Genomic DNA, 16200 nt, shown 5'->3' with positions numbered 1-16200 from the left:
TTATAATTATATCATATCACAATAATTTTTAATCGATATATCTTTTTTTAATAATTTAAATAATTCAATAATTATATTTAACATAATATATTTATCTTTAAATATTTTAATTATCACTCAAATAATAATCAAATAATAATTTTGTTGCTTAAGTTAATACTTTAACTTTATGTAATTTTTTTCATATAATATAATATTTTATTACTTTTTAAATTTGAATTGCATATTTATTACAAATAAATAAATTACGTACATTCAGATGTTAAAAAATAAACAGTCTTAATCATTTAGTATTCAAAACTAGATACAACATCTTAATCATTTAGATATCCATTCAGATTCAAACGTCTTAATCTTTAAAAAAACAAATGCACCCTTACTCTCTCGCGGCTCCTATTCCATGTTTTACTACAGAAAAGGTGTAACATTATTTTTCTTCAGAAAAATAATTAAGATTATCTGTATACCATCAACAAAACAGAAAGGAAAATCATTCTTTGTCAAACAGAGAACATATATTCCAATGCAATATAGTAAATGAAAACACAAATCAATTCCATATGCGATGAAGCAAACATATTTTATCAATAACAAAAGAAAAAAATTAATAGCTAAAAAAGAAGATTCCTTTTAAAGCCTGACAGGTCAAAGATGGAGAAAGTTTCTGAAGTTTGTTTCTCCATAGCTTTTTCCATTGAAATATGTCTTTTTTTTAATTAACTGAGTAAAATATTTGTTGTGGAATGGAGAGAGTATTTGTTTCAATGCATGAAGGCTTGCCTTGCAATGCCTTCGGCTTCCTTTATTTATAGAATGAAATCTCTACAATCATCTTTACACATTTTATTTTAAAATGCTAAAAAAAAAGGCTACTAATCAAAAAGTTAAAAAGGCTACTACCTAGACCTATAGCCTTTAAAAAAATTCTACAAGTCTAAAAAGTCTACAATAATTACAACTTTTACGTAAAGACTAAAAAGTCTATACAATGATCATAAATAATTCAATATCTTGTCTCCGTTGATGTTGTCGTATCTGCTATATCTCCATTATTGCTTCTTATCTTATCTTTCCAGCTGGCATTTTATCTTCTTTTATTCTAGATGTACTTCTGGAATAATGTTATCTTCTCCATTACATCTTGAATAACTGTACTGTAATGTATATCTAATTTTAGATTTTCAATGTTATTTATTATCTTGTGTTGTTCTTTTCGTAGTGAGTTTTTTAAATTATATAAACTATCACATGTACTTTTTTCTAAATTTTCTAAGGTTTCTTCTATCCATATTAATTTTTCTTTTAGATTTTCCATTATTTTTCTAATTCGGTTTCTATAATTTATTTCATTATTTAGATTCTCTTGATTTTCTCTAGTTTGTCTAATATATTCTAATATCTCTTAGTCTGAATAATATCTTTCAGGATAAATTTCTTCGTATAACTGTTCTAGCCAATTTATGGTTTCAATTTCATAGTCTATTACTTTTTCTAATATTATTTTCTTAATATCTATTATTTCTATATCTTTAAGTATATATAAGATTAAAACTTTAAGATAATCTAGATGATCTATCTTTTAAAATTGGTTTTATTATAATATTTTGTAGTTGTTTGTTTTAGCCTTAGTAGTTCTTGCATATTTTTATTAAAAAATTCTATGTATTTTATATCTTTATTTTCCATGTATTTGTCTATATTTATTTTCATATGTTTTTCTAGTAACTGTATATTTCTCATATCTTTTTCTAAAAATCCTATGTAATTTATCATGGTAAGTATTTGTAAGAGTAGTTAGGTAGGTATGGTATGTAATTTACTCTAGTCATGTAATATTTACCAAATGCTTTTTCTAATATGATTTTTCTTATATCTACTACTTTTATATCTCTAAGTGCATACAAAATAGATAGTTTAGAATATATATATCAACATGAACTATTCACAATAAAATGAACAAAGAAGAATTTATAATAGATGAAAAAATATATGAAAACCACGAAGGATCAAAAATAAAAATAGTATTTTCTAATCTAGGAAGAAGATATAAGAAAATAGGTGAACATTTATATCTAATGTTAGAAAAAGAAGAATTAAAATTAGAAGATAAATTAACAGCAATGGTAAGAATAGAAAAAGAAAATGAAGAGATAGATAGGAAAAAGGAAATAGAAAAAATAAAACAACAAACTATGGAAGAAATACGAAAAGTAGAAGAAACTAAAAATACTAGGATTGTTGAATTTGAAAAAGAACTACAAATGTTAAAAGAGCTGTATGAACAAAGGCAAAAAGAAAAAGAAGAAAAAGATAGAGAACAAAAATTACTGAACGAGATAAATCAATTTAAAGAAAAATTAGAAATAAATAATATAGATGTTGAAGAGACAGAGACAGATAATTATGATTCCGAAGATAGTGAAACATATACAGAAATATTAACAAATACAAAAAATTTAGAAATCAATGAAAAACAAAAGGAAATTAATGAGGAAAACTTAGAAAGTACCCACACAGAAATAAATACTCTTGATAAAAAAGAAGATGAAAATATAATACCTAAAACAACAGAAATAAGAAAACCTATGTAATATAAGAATAAGTTTAAAAAATATAATGAATATGACAAATGGATACCAAAACAAATAATTAATAAAAATTATAACTTTTTAGACCTAGACTGTGTAATAGATACAGAAAAAACAATACAATTATGGATAGGATATATGACAAAACAATTATTAGATAATAAGATAAATATAACAGATGCACCAGAATATATAGAAAGAACACTAATAGGATCAGTAAAACTATGGTTTTCAAATTTAACTGAAAATAGCAAAAAAGTATTAAGAACTAATAAACCTATAGAAGGAACATCATCAACAACAACTAAACTAACAACTATAGAACTATTAAAAAAATATGAAACAGCTATAAAAGATGAATTTGGTAGTACGACAACAATAGAAGAAGAACAAGATGAAGAAAAAGATACAAATAGAAATTTAATGTTAAAATTAGTAATATGTAATATGTGTTATATAGATGAATATACTTGCGCATTTAAAGAATATTATTATAAAGGAGCATATAGTATAGAAGAAAGTAAAGAGATAAGAAAATTATATTTCAATAAATTACCCGAGCCATTTAGTTCAAAAATAATAAAAAGTTGGGAAGAAGCAAAAATAGTAGATACGTTAGTAGCAAGAATAAAATTTTTACAACAATGGTATAAAAACTTATGTGAAAAATATAGAGAAGAATTAAAAATGGAAAAACATTAATAAGAAATTTAGCATGTTGCAAAAATAAAATAGCACCCCAATTTGGATGTGAAGAAAGATATTATAAGAAAAGAAAAAGATATAAGAAATATAAGAACTATAAAAAATCAAAATATAAATATAAGAAACCAAGAAAAAGATATTATGTTAAAAATTATAAATATAAAAGACCATATAGAAAGAAGAAATCTATAAAAGAATGTACTTGTTATAATTGTGGAAAGATAGGCCATTTAGCTAGAGATTGCAAATTACCTAAAAATTCAAAAAATAAACAAATATCAGAAATAAAAATAGATAATACAGAATATATGCAGATAGATTATATAGATTATGAATTAGAAAGTGAGGATAGTATATATGAAATTTCAGAAAACAGAACAGATAATGAAATAGATAGTGAAATAGATGAATCAAATGACTGAAGAAGATATAAAAATAATAACAAAGGAAGAATATTTAAATGATGAAGGAACAGAACAAAAAATAATATTTGACAGTAACATATTTGATGAAATAAAAGGAAAAGAATTAGATTTAAGTGTAGAAAAAATATTTAAAATACCAACAATAAAAAATATTTTTACTAGGAAAAAGGACGAATATTATGTAGTATGCCAAAAAGAACATGTAATAGACTGCAGATATGTAAAAGGCAAAACTAGTATACCACTAGTAACAAAAAGAATAATTAATAAAGAGATAAATGATATAAAAAGTAAAGGAGATCCAATAAAATATGTACACCTTGGAGGTACAGAGATACTAATAAAAGCATGTTTTAGAGAAGGAATAGATACACCAATAGAATTATATTTAGCAGATGATAGAATTATAAAACCTATAGAAAAAAGCATAATAACTGCCGTAAAAGAAAATCTAATATACCAAAAATTTAAATTTATAATAAGTGCAAATTATTCAGTAGCAGTAACAGATAAAAATATAGATAAATCACTCGTATTATATTGGAAAATATTAGGAATAGAATTAACTCCAGGAAGTAAAATATTTACAGCAAGATGCAAAAATCTATATGTATTAACAACAAAACATAAAATAACAGGAAAAAATAAGATTAACAAAATACGAATAGAAAGTCCATTCGAACAAATTGTAAAAACAATAGATTATAATGATTATAGCTATAGAGACATAGATATAGAAGAAAATTTAGAAATAGTAAATGATAGAATAAGTACAACGAAAAGAATAGCTGATGATAAACCAGAATCATCAAGCTCATCAAAAAGAACAAGTTATGAAACAAATTCAATAAGTAATTTAAACCAATATTACATAACAGGAAAAATAAATGAAAAAGAATATCTAATACTTTTGAATACAGGACAAGAAGAAAATTATATAGCAAAATATCTAGTAAAAAATGAAGAAATAAAGACTGATAATGATATGTGCCCAGATCTACCAAGAAGTTTAATAAATAGTAAAAATATAGCAGAAAAAGAAATAATAATAGGAGTTAGAAAAATAAAAATAGAATTCGAAGTAAAGGAAGAAATGCAAAAAGCAGATATAATATTAGGAATAAAATGGTTAGAACAAGTAAAACCATATAATATAGAACATACACAATTAACCTTAACATATAACAAAGAAAAGTTATTCTTAAGAAGAGTCTTAACATGAAATGAAAATATATGTATTAATGAAGATAGTAGTAGAAGGATATTACAGTAGATATTATACGCCTATGATAGATACAGGAGCAGAAGCTAATTTATGTAAATATAATTGCTTACCAGAAAGTAAATGGGATAAATTAAAAACACCAATAATAGTTAAAGGATTTAATAATGAAGGAAGCTTAATTACTTATAAAGCTAGGAATGTAAAAATACAAGTATGGGATAAGATATTAACAATAGAAGAAATTTATAATTATGAACTAACATCAAAAGATATACTTTTAGGAATGCCGTTCTTAGATAAATTATACTCACATTTAATAACCAAAACAGACTGGTGGTTTACAACACCATGTAAACAGAAAGTAAGAGCAAAAAGAGTTAATAATAAAATAAGAAAGAAAACTGATTGGATAAAAGGAAGTGAAAAAATTACACAAAAGTTAGAAAATATAAAAAATACTGAAGATACAATAGAACTAGTAGTATTTTCGATAAATAAAACAGAAATAACTATATTTTCAATAAATAAAATAGAAATAATTAAGAAAAAATTAGAACAATTATATAGTGAAGATCCATTAAAAGGATGGGAAAAAACATAAAACTACTATAAAAATTGAATTAATAGATAAAAATAGCATAATAACCCAAAAACCATTAACATATAATTTTGACGATTTAAAAGAATTTAAAATGCATATAGATGAATTATTAGAAAAATAATATATACAAAAAAGTAATAGTAAACATAATAGTCCAGCATTTATAGTAAATAAACATAGTGAACAAAAAAGAGGAAAAAGTAGGATGGTTATTGACTATAGAAATTTAAATGCAAAAACTATAACATATAATTATCCAATACCAAATAAGATATTAAAAATAAGGCAAATACAAGGATATAATTATTTTAGCAAATTCGATTGTAAATCAGGATTTTACCACCTAAAGTTAGAAGAAGAATCTAAAGAATTAACTGCATTTACGGTACCACAAGGATTTTATGAATGGAACGTATTACCATTTGGATATAAAAATGTACCAGGTAGATATCAACATTTTATGGATAGTTATTTTAAACAATTATCTAATTGTATAGTATACATAGATGATATATTATTATATACAAAAACTAAAGAAGAACATTTAAAATCATTAGAACAGTTTACAGATATGATAGAAAAATCGGGAATAAGCCTAAGCGAAAAGAAAGCTGAAATTATGAAAAATCAGATAGAATTTTTAGGAATACAAATAGATAAAAGTAGAGTAAAAATGCAACAACATATAGTACAAAAAATAATAAATTCGAAAGAAGAATTAGATACAAAGAAGAAATTACAATCATTTTTAGGATTAGTAAACCAAGTAAGAGAATATATTCCAAAATTAGCAGAAACTTTAAAACCACTACAGAAAAAATTAAAAAAGGATGTAGAATATAACTATAATGAAGAAGATAAAAAACAAGTTCAAAAAATAAAATTACTTTGTAAAGAATTACCAAAATTACAATTTCCAGATGAAAATAAAAAATTTATATACATAGTAGAAGCAGATGCTAGTGAATATAGTTATGGAGGAGTACTTAAATATCAATATGAAGCAGAAAAATAGAACATCATTGTAGAGACTACTCAGGTACGTTCAATGAGACAGAAATAAAATGGGAAATAAATAGGAAAGAATTATGTTCATTATATAAATGTTTGTTAGCATTTGAGCCATATATTGTATATAACAAATTTATTGTATGAACAGATAATACACAGGTACGCTGGTGGCTAACAAAGAAAATACAAAATTCAGTTACAACAAAAGAGATTCGGAGACTAGTTTTGAATATATTAAATTTCACATTTACAATTGAAGTGATCAGTACTAACAAAAATGTTATTGCAGATTACATATCAAGACAAAGCTACACAGACTGAAATAATAGAAGAAGACACTCTAGAAAAAATACTTAACACCCTAATTACACTTTCAATGAAAGTGGACAGTATGGGTAATGAGATAGAAAAGCTAAAGACAAATGAAGATAAACTGAAGTCTATAGCTACAAATCAGCTAACTCAGCAGTGTGTAGAGCTATGTTGATCGGAAGACATTAAAGTTCCAGAGCTAGAAGGAGACGTTGGGACACTCCATAAAACCCATAACATTTATCAATCTACTTCTGCAGGTACAAGCAAAGGAGTTAGTCGACCAAGATACCAGAATATGAATATGAATAAAATATTTGAAAAACCATTTACACCAAAAACACAAAAAAACCATTTGTTCATACCTCCACAAGTTACTACATACCGAGATAGCCTAAACCAAGATAAAAAAGTTTACAACTACACAGCCCAGAAATACATAAAAAATATCTACAGAGTACAGACTTTTCTAAACCATAACCCCAGAGCTACAAACATCAAAGAACCAAACACCAACTATATAATCCAAAAATTACAAGGATATAACAAACTAATTGCACTACCCAAAACTAACCCAAGCCTAGTAAAAACTTGTTTTGACTATGGACTATTAAACACCATATATACCCAAGACGGAGAAGAATTAACAGTTATGGAAGAATTACATAAGATATTCACCACCTACAAAAGGATAACGAAAGGAAATCTATTTTACATAAAGTGTTATACTGCACCGGCAGAGATACTATATGACGAAATAAAATCAGTTATACAAGTTGTAAAGATAGGACTAACTAGAGATATGATCATACCAGAAGATATTACACAGCAACCGGAGATACCCAGAATTGAGATACCCGACTTCTACGCAATTAAACGACTTATTGAGGGAAAAAGTATCCGGATTACCATGTTAATAGTGACCGAAGAACATATTATTTAAGAATAATCTAGTATATAGTAATCTAAGATGACCATATTTTGTTATGTACATGGTTGAAGGGAATATTTTGAAAAAAGTAATTTTATGAAAATGAATAATTATTTATCTGATGTGATGGTAGATAAATTTAAAATACTTATTGGACTAGCTACGATTATTTAAGAACTAGCAAATAATTATACTAATGGAAACCCAATATGGAGCTATTATTCGAGAGATCATCAAATGATTTACTCTAATTCAAAAGAGCTACAACAAGCAGATATGGAAGATGTCAGACAATGGATAATGACATTACTTAACCCAGAAAAACAATCTACCGCAAGAGCAATTAAAAAAAGATTTATTTCAAACGGACTAGTGACAAGGTATTGTAAAATAATTGGACACAAATATCCAGATCACCAATGTTTTGATATTTCATCTTTTTGTGTATCTATTGAGTTTTTACTAACTCCGGCGAATATATTATAATGTAGTCTTTTTATTCTTATTTTTAATTCTTTACGTTTTTCAGAAATAATTTGTTTTAATTCTTTGTATTGTTGTACTTTATTCATTTTAAATTATATTTATAATATCTTGGCGGATATCTAAATCTAATTTTATCATAATTAGGTGGTATGTGTTTCATTCTTCTAGATTTTAAATGGATTATTAATTTTGATTCAATACTAGATATTAATGTAATTAAGTAGGCTAATCTTTGTGGGTTTTCTTTTGTTTTATTTAGACTTATATATTCTGAATAATTGCTAATTAAAGATTCTTTAATTTTTTTAAAAGCTTCTCTATTTTTAAATGGTCTTCGCATAATTAATTTAATAATTTATAGGTAAATTCTAATAACTCTAACATATATCTCACTCTTGTATTTTTTGAATTACTGGGCTCTGATACCAATTGTAGGGGGGTGCGGATATGAAATAGATTTATTAGGAATAGATTTATTAGGTATCTAGTGAATCTATTTTTCTTTGTGGGTGGATATTTTTTAAATTTTGTTTCAATATCTTTTAATGATTTACTTTTTTCGTAAGATATATTCATTAATTTGTTTATTATTTTATCCTGTAGTAATTGCAGAGTTACAAATTTCTGTATAATAATTTATCCTGGAAAATTATAAGAATCAATAGCAAACAAATTTTCTCTAATAGAAATAAGAAAAAAATAATACCTGATATAGCTCAAGAAAAGAAGAAACTTCATCGGCTTTAAGATTAAAAATTACTGAAAGGTGAAATGACTACAAAAGTTAAGTATATAATATATTGGATTAGTATGTCAAAGGTTTGAAAGTTAAATCTTAGTAAGTTGGAAGGGCAAAAACCTGAGAGTTAAAAATGTGAAGAGCCAATATTGACCGAAATTTAATATGACTATCTTTAATGTTATGTATATAATATTAAGGTGAATTTTTGATATTTTAAAATTAAAAAAAGGTTAAAAAATTACAAAAAAAGATAAATAGTTTTGGAGACCTCTAAGACATGCCACATAGGATTTTCTAAGAGTCTCCTTTATATGTATATATACACACACACTAGTTTAGGATACGCGCCTTGCGCGTGTACCTCACTTCAGTGAATTCAGTTTTATAAAATCACTTTGATACTATAAAAAAATATATCGCTGCAATTGTTTTAGACATTATAGTAGATTTTTATCTTTAAGTTTTATATTTATTTAAATGATGTAGCTTGTACCTAAAAAAGAATATTAAAAATAATGACGATATGCGTTTACTGACAATTGAAACAATTGCATATTATTAAATTTTAAAAAAGAATTCATATAGAATTTGAATGACTAACCAATTAATTGTGATGGAATTTAAGATCCAAGGAATCTGGTTAAAATTTTAAATAACTCAATATGACCAAAAATCACAAGAAAATTCTCAATCAACAATTATCTATCGAGAATACATGATAATTTCTTATTTTAAACTTCAAAAACATACTAAAATTACTGAAGAAAACTTCTCAATTAGCAAATGTCAATTAAAATACATGATAATTTATTTTTATAAACATAAAAAAATATACTAAAATCTTATAAAACTTACCTCAAATCACAAGCTAATTTATCTCTTCAATCATGATTATTCTCAATATTAAACTAAAAAACTTGTTAATTAACAATTATCCATCACAAATATATGATAGTCTATTATTGTAAACTTCAAGAACATATTAAAATTTTAAAATTTATATCAAATCATACAAAAAATTATCTCTTTAATCATAGATACATCAAGATTGTAAATATTACGAACATACTAAGAACTTTAGAAAACTTGCCTCAAATCACAAGCAAATTTTTCTCTACAATCATAAAATATCTCAAATTTCACATACACACAAAAAGACAGCTTCTCAATTAGCAATTGTTATCAAGAATACATGATAATTTGTTCATTGTAAACTTCAAGAACATACTAATACTAAAATATTTTAAAAAGCTTACCTCAAATACCAAGTAGATTTATCTTTTTAATCATAGATACTATCAAGATTTCAATTAGTAAGAAAATTTTATAAAATAATGTAAACAAAGAGAGACAACTATCATTAATTAATTAGTTAAAGAAATCCTTACTTAAAAATGATTCAAAACTAAATAATCTAAAACTTAATAGCTACTTAGGTTTTATAAAAAGCATGACTTTTTGATTTATAAGGAAACTTTTCCTTTAAAACTGAAAGAACATTTTTTTTTTAAAATAACAAAACGTGTTAATTTTGATTTGTTTCCTCTCAAAATTTAACAAAACGTGTCTTCAATTTTTTTTTCAAAAATTTAAATAAGGTGTTTTTTTTTTTAACTTTATGGTAGTTAGTTTGTTTTTGTGTTTTTTAAGGAAAAGTTTTCAAAAGATATTTTCTTTTTATACATAGGACTCTTTAATTTTAAATATTATAATATAATAATTGAAGAAAAATTGTAAAATGACGATTTTGTCTAAAACATAAATTTTTAATGAAGGGTAAAAAGTTCAAATCACTTTTCTAAGGGTCTTTACACTTTTAATATATTATAGATATAGATATATTGATAGATGATTTTGTGTATAGATTTTAGTTTATACACAAAAGATTAAATTATCAGTTCTTAAAGAAAAGACATATAGTCACCACTGAAGTTGTCTCCAATTTGGTAAAAGATAACTTTACGGAGGACCTATTACCCACAAAAATTGTATGGACCATTGTAAATAGACCATTTTGACCAATTTTATCATCAATCTCGTTCTAAAGATATTCCTCACTTTTTCTTTTAATTAAATAATTAGATAAAAATCATGGATCAAGGGCAGGTTTATCCCGACCCAAACTTTCACCTACTACTTAATCTGATATTTTCCTCTTTTTCTTTTCTTTCTTTTCAATTTCTCTCACTTTACTCTCTTAGTTTTCTCTCTCTTTTGTTTCTCGACTGATGATTAAGAGTGTAGTGTAGGTAATTTAGGAACTTTCTTGGTCGATTTTTTTGAAGGAAATAGCTGATTAAACAAAGAGCCATTACTAGGTTAAATGTTATTTGAGTTGAGAAATAGCTTCATGATCATCACCTGTGATAACAATATCATCAACAAAAACAATTAAAAAGATACGTTTGCTATAAGTTGGATGCCAATAAAAAATAGAGTGATTAGCTTATGTTAGAATCATTCCAAACTTTTGGACAACAACTTAAAAATGACCAAACCATGTTCTAGGAGATTTCTTGAGACTATAAAAATATTGGTGAAGTATACATACTAGTCCAGATTCCCCCTGAGCAACAAACCGTGGTGGTTGCTCCATATAAACCTCTTCAGCAAGTTCTTCATAAAGGAATGTGTGTTTTTATGTTTATCTGGAAAAAGGGGTCAATGTTTCATTGATCCCATAGATATGAGAAGATGAACTGAAGCCATCTTGGCAATCGGTGAGAAAGTATCTGCATAGTTAATGCCATAAATCTGAGTGTATCCCTTAGGAACCAGTCTCGTTTTTAAGACGATCGATAACTCCATCCGATCCTACTTTAACTGTGAATACACAACGAAAACCAACCATGCTTTTGCTTTTTGTTAAAGGAGCAAGCTCTCAAGTTCCATTATCATGCAAAGCAGTCATTTCTTCAATCATAGCTTGACACCAACTTAGATGAACTAATATTTCTGCCACAATTTTAGGAACTTTAACAGTGGATAATCTAGTAATAAAGGCATGATATGAAGGTGACAAATGATGATAGCTTAAATAAGTATAAATAAGAGATTGATTGGCAGTAGATTTAGTACCTTTGCAAAGAGTAGTAAGAAGATCATCTGATGAGTGCTCATAAGACATTGTTTGAGTAGGTAATGAGTCACCAAGAATGTTTTGTGTACCCATATCAGAGTTGAAAGTACTAACTGTAATAACAGGTTTGGGAGGAGGCTGGGTCATCAAAAATAGACCTTAAGAGAAGGAGGTGAAGCTGGGGGTGGAATAGTTGGAATTAGAAGAATGGTTGATGCAGTTTTTTATTTTCCATATCAGAAGAATATGGAAAATGGTATTGGAGCTGGTTTTGCAGCACTAAAACCTGTTTTTGAACTTAATTCAAGTGCATACTTCCTTTGGTGCTTCACAATTCCTTCTTTAGACCTTGAAAACTTAATTCTTAGGAAATATTTTAATTCTCCTAGGTCTTTCATCTTAAATTCTTTGTGAAGAGCTTCCTTTGTTTCAACTATTTGATCCAGCCTATTTCCAATTAGTAGTATGTCATTAACATTTACTAGTATAACCACCATTCCATCATTAGTTTGCTTAATATATATTGAGTAATCATATTGACTTTATCTAAACTTGAATTCGTATAAGGCTTGCGATAATTTTGCATTACACTACCTTGGTGCTTGTTTCATCCCATACAAGGATTTAGTAAGTCTGCATACCTGTCTATTTTCCCTATGACTTTTGAATCCTTATGGGATTTACATGTAGATCTCATCCTCTAAATATCCTTGTAAGAAAGCATTGAACACATCCATTTGATGGATGTCCCAGGGTCTATAGCAGCTATTGCAAAAACTATTCTTAGTGTGACTATTTAACTGCTGGACTGAAGGTTTCATAGTAGTCTATTCCTTCTTTTTAACTGAAACCTTTTGCAACCAACCTTGCCTTGAACCTTTCTACCTCCCTTGAAGCTTTATACTTAAAATTGTAAATCCACTTGTATCCTATAGGTTGCTTGTCTACTGGAAGATCAACCACCTTCCAAGTATTGTTGCTTTCAAGTGCAGCCACCTCAGCTTGCATTCACCCACCTAGGATCTTTCACAGGTTCTACATAGGATATAGGTTCCACAAGATTAGAGAAATGAGATAAGTAACATTGATACATAGCAGATATATTATTATAAGATACATAGTTAGATAGAGGGTATGAAATATTATCATTGATAGTTAATGAGACAAAGCCTTTCATCCATCCATGTGGATTTAAACCCCTGGTAGACTTTTTTTGTTCCTTTTGAGTAGTTGTTTGTATTTTAGTAGCCATCCTTATTGTAACAGGTTGTTCTACGATCTATTGTCTTGTTATTGATCCTCGTTATTCTTCTTGTTGTAGTAGTAGGAACTAGTATTTGTTGTACATGTTCTTCCTGATTAGTTTGCTATATAGGTTGATTATGTGAAATACTTGTTGATCTTCAGTGGTGTTGCTTGTTGATTCAAGTTGAAGATCATGACTAGGTTGTATGATAGTCACACCAATAGTATCCATTGGCTCAACTGCAAGATCATATGGAGGAAACAAATGTCGTGTAGGTTTTCCTATATCAGCCATGAACGAAAATGTGTCTTCCCTAAGCACAACATCCCTGTTGACGAAGAAAATTTTGTTAGTAAGATCATAGAGTATGTAACCCTTTTTTGTGTCTGAATATCCCATATGCACCACCTTTCTAGATCTAGGTATTAGTTTATCTGATTCATTGACAACTTTAGCATAACAGAGGCACCCTAATACCTTCAGATAGTCCAGAGAGGGTTTTTTATTATATAATTTCTCATAAGGTGTCATGGAAACTAACATAGAAGATGGAAGCCTATTAATCAGGTATGATGTTGCTTGTACACAGTGACCCCAAAATTTCAAAGGTATATTAGCTTGAAACCTTAGAGCTCTTGTCACTTCTAATAGGTGTTTGTGTTTTCTTTCAACCATACCATTTTGTTGGGGTGTATAAGAGTCGGAGGTTTGATGCTTTATACCTAAACTTGCAAATAATTCACCACATAGGTTGTTAACAAATTCAGTGTCAAATTAATTATGCACATTTCTAGGAAATGCTTCAGAGTAACCACAACATCAGATTTCAGTTTAAGCAGAAATATCCATGTCATTCTAGTAAAGTCATCTACAACAGTTAAGAATGATTTGTGACCATCATAAGTAGGAACTTTGTATGGACCCCAAAGATCTATATGTAGTAGATCAAAAGGTCTAAGACTGGAGGTAACACTAGTAGGGAATGGCAATCTGACTTGCTTAGCTAATGGACACACACTACATTTATTTATAATACCATCTAGAGAACCCTTTCTAGTAGGAAAAAATTTACATAGTATCTTATATGGAACATGTCCAAGTCTATTGTGTCATAGTGTAAGGTCTATTTTATTTGTTATCTCTACATTGAGTACACAGTCAGCTACTTTGCTATGTCCTGGTAGTCTTTTCCTCAATAGAAAATATAGTCCATTCTTTTGTCTACCAAACTCCTTCACCTCCCCACTCCAAAGATCCTGAAATACACAAAAGTTAGGGAAGAAAGTAGCAAAGCAGTTAAGTTGTTTAGTGGCCTATGAAACTGATAGTAAGTTATATTTAATTGAGATAAATGGAAAATATTTTGTATAATGCTCAGAGATACTGCTAGAACCAGTGTGTGTAACAAGTGACATGTCACCATTAGGTAATATGACTTTTTAAGAATGCACTACCTCAGATGTTGAACCTTTATCAAGGAGGTCAAGATCTGTAACCATGTGATATATAGTACTTGTTTCAATAATCCACTGTTATGGTTTATTATAGACCAACAGGGCATTACCAATACTTGACATGTTAGCTGAACTTGTAGACGGTATTGTGGCTTGATTTTGTTGCTCCAACAGCTTGCAAATTTGGTATATTGTACAGGTGTAAACCTTGGTGTGAAAATCCCATCATTGTGCACAATTTGTGAGGTTTGATATTCATCATTGGATTGAGTCTGTTGAGGCTGCATCTGCCAGTCTTCAACAACAACATTATGAGCACTAGAAACAACCTTTATTTGTTTAAATTTGTTATCATAGTTACTTCTGATCTCATTGTGCATTCTTTGATCTCCATGTTTAGGATGACCTAGTGGATATCCAACCAGCTTGTAGCAATCCATTTTAACATGGCCTTTCATCTTAACAACATTAGGATTGTAGTTGGAAACATAATTTATTTTTCCCTTCTGATAACCACTTGGATATCCAGATTTAGAGTACTTAGAGTATATTGCAACTGCTTCAATTGTTTTAGGTGCAGCACCAAAAAATACTGTGGCATGCACAACTTGAGCCACATACTTCTGATTCTCATCACTCATAATCATTGAATAAGACATGTTGATAGTTGGTAGAGGTATCATCAATAAGATTTGGCTTCATGCTTGAGAGTATGAGTCATTCAAGCCCATTAAGCACTGGTATAGCTTTTGTATTTAAAGGTGAGCGACGAATTCTATTGATTTTTCATAGTTACAATCAGGTGATGGGACTAAAGACTCAAACCCATCCTATAAGTCTTCAACTTAGTGAAATAGACAAAAACAAATTGAACACCTTGAGATATAGTTGCAATTTCTTGATGTAAATTTTAAGTTCTTGATCCATCTATTTTATCAAATCTTTCTTTAAGATCCATCCACACATCACAAGCCTTCGATGCATGCACTACCCCTCCAAGAAGGTTACTTGACACTAAATTCATCAGTCATGACAATACTATTGCATTAACTCTCTCTTATTCATTAGATAAATTAGTAGAGAAGGTTTGTTTTTTCCAAGAACCATCAACTATTCCAATCTTATTTCGACCTAGCAATGCAATCCTAAATTCTTTACTCCACACAACATAATTTTTACTTCTATTTAACTTAAATGAAACAACTGAAGTACCTGAGATATCTGCAGTTGAGAGATGCAGGGGGTGATTGATATCTAGAGTAGTTGCTATAAACTTAAAAGAAGAGTTGGAATTTGCATTATTACTGGAGGTATATTTGAAGTACCAATTCTATCAATACTAGTCGCCATTGCACTTGATTACAAAAGATTGACAAAAAAAACTTATCAAATTCT

This window comes from Capsicum annuum, chromosome 7, assembly GCF_002878395.1.
Source record: "Capsicum annuum cultivar UCD-10X-F1 chromosome 7, UCD10Xv1.1, whole genome shotgun sequence".
Taxonomy (NCBI): domain Eukaryota; kingdom Viridiplantae; phylum Streptophyta; class Magnoliopsida; order Solanales; family Solanaceae; genus Capsicum; species Capsicum annuum.
This window is presented reverse-complemented; position numbering follows the sequence as displayed.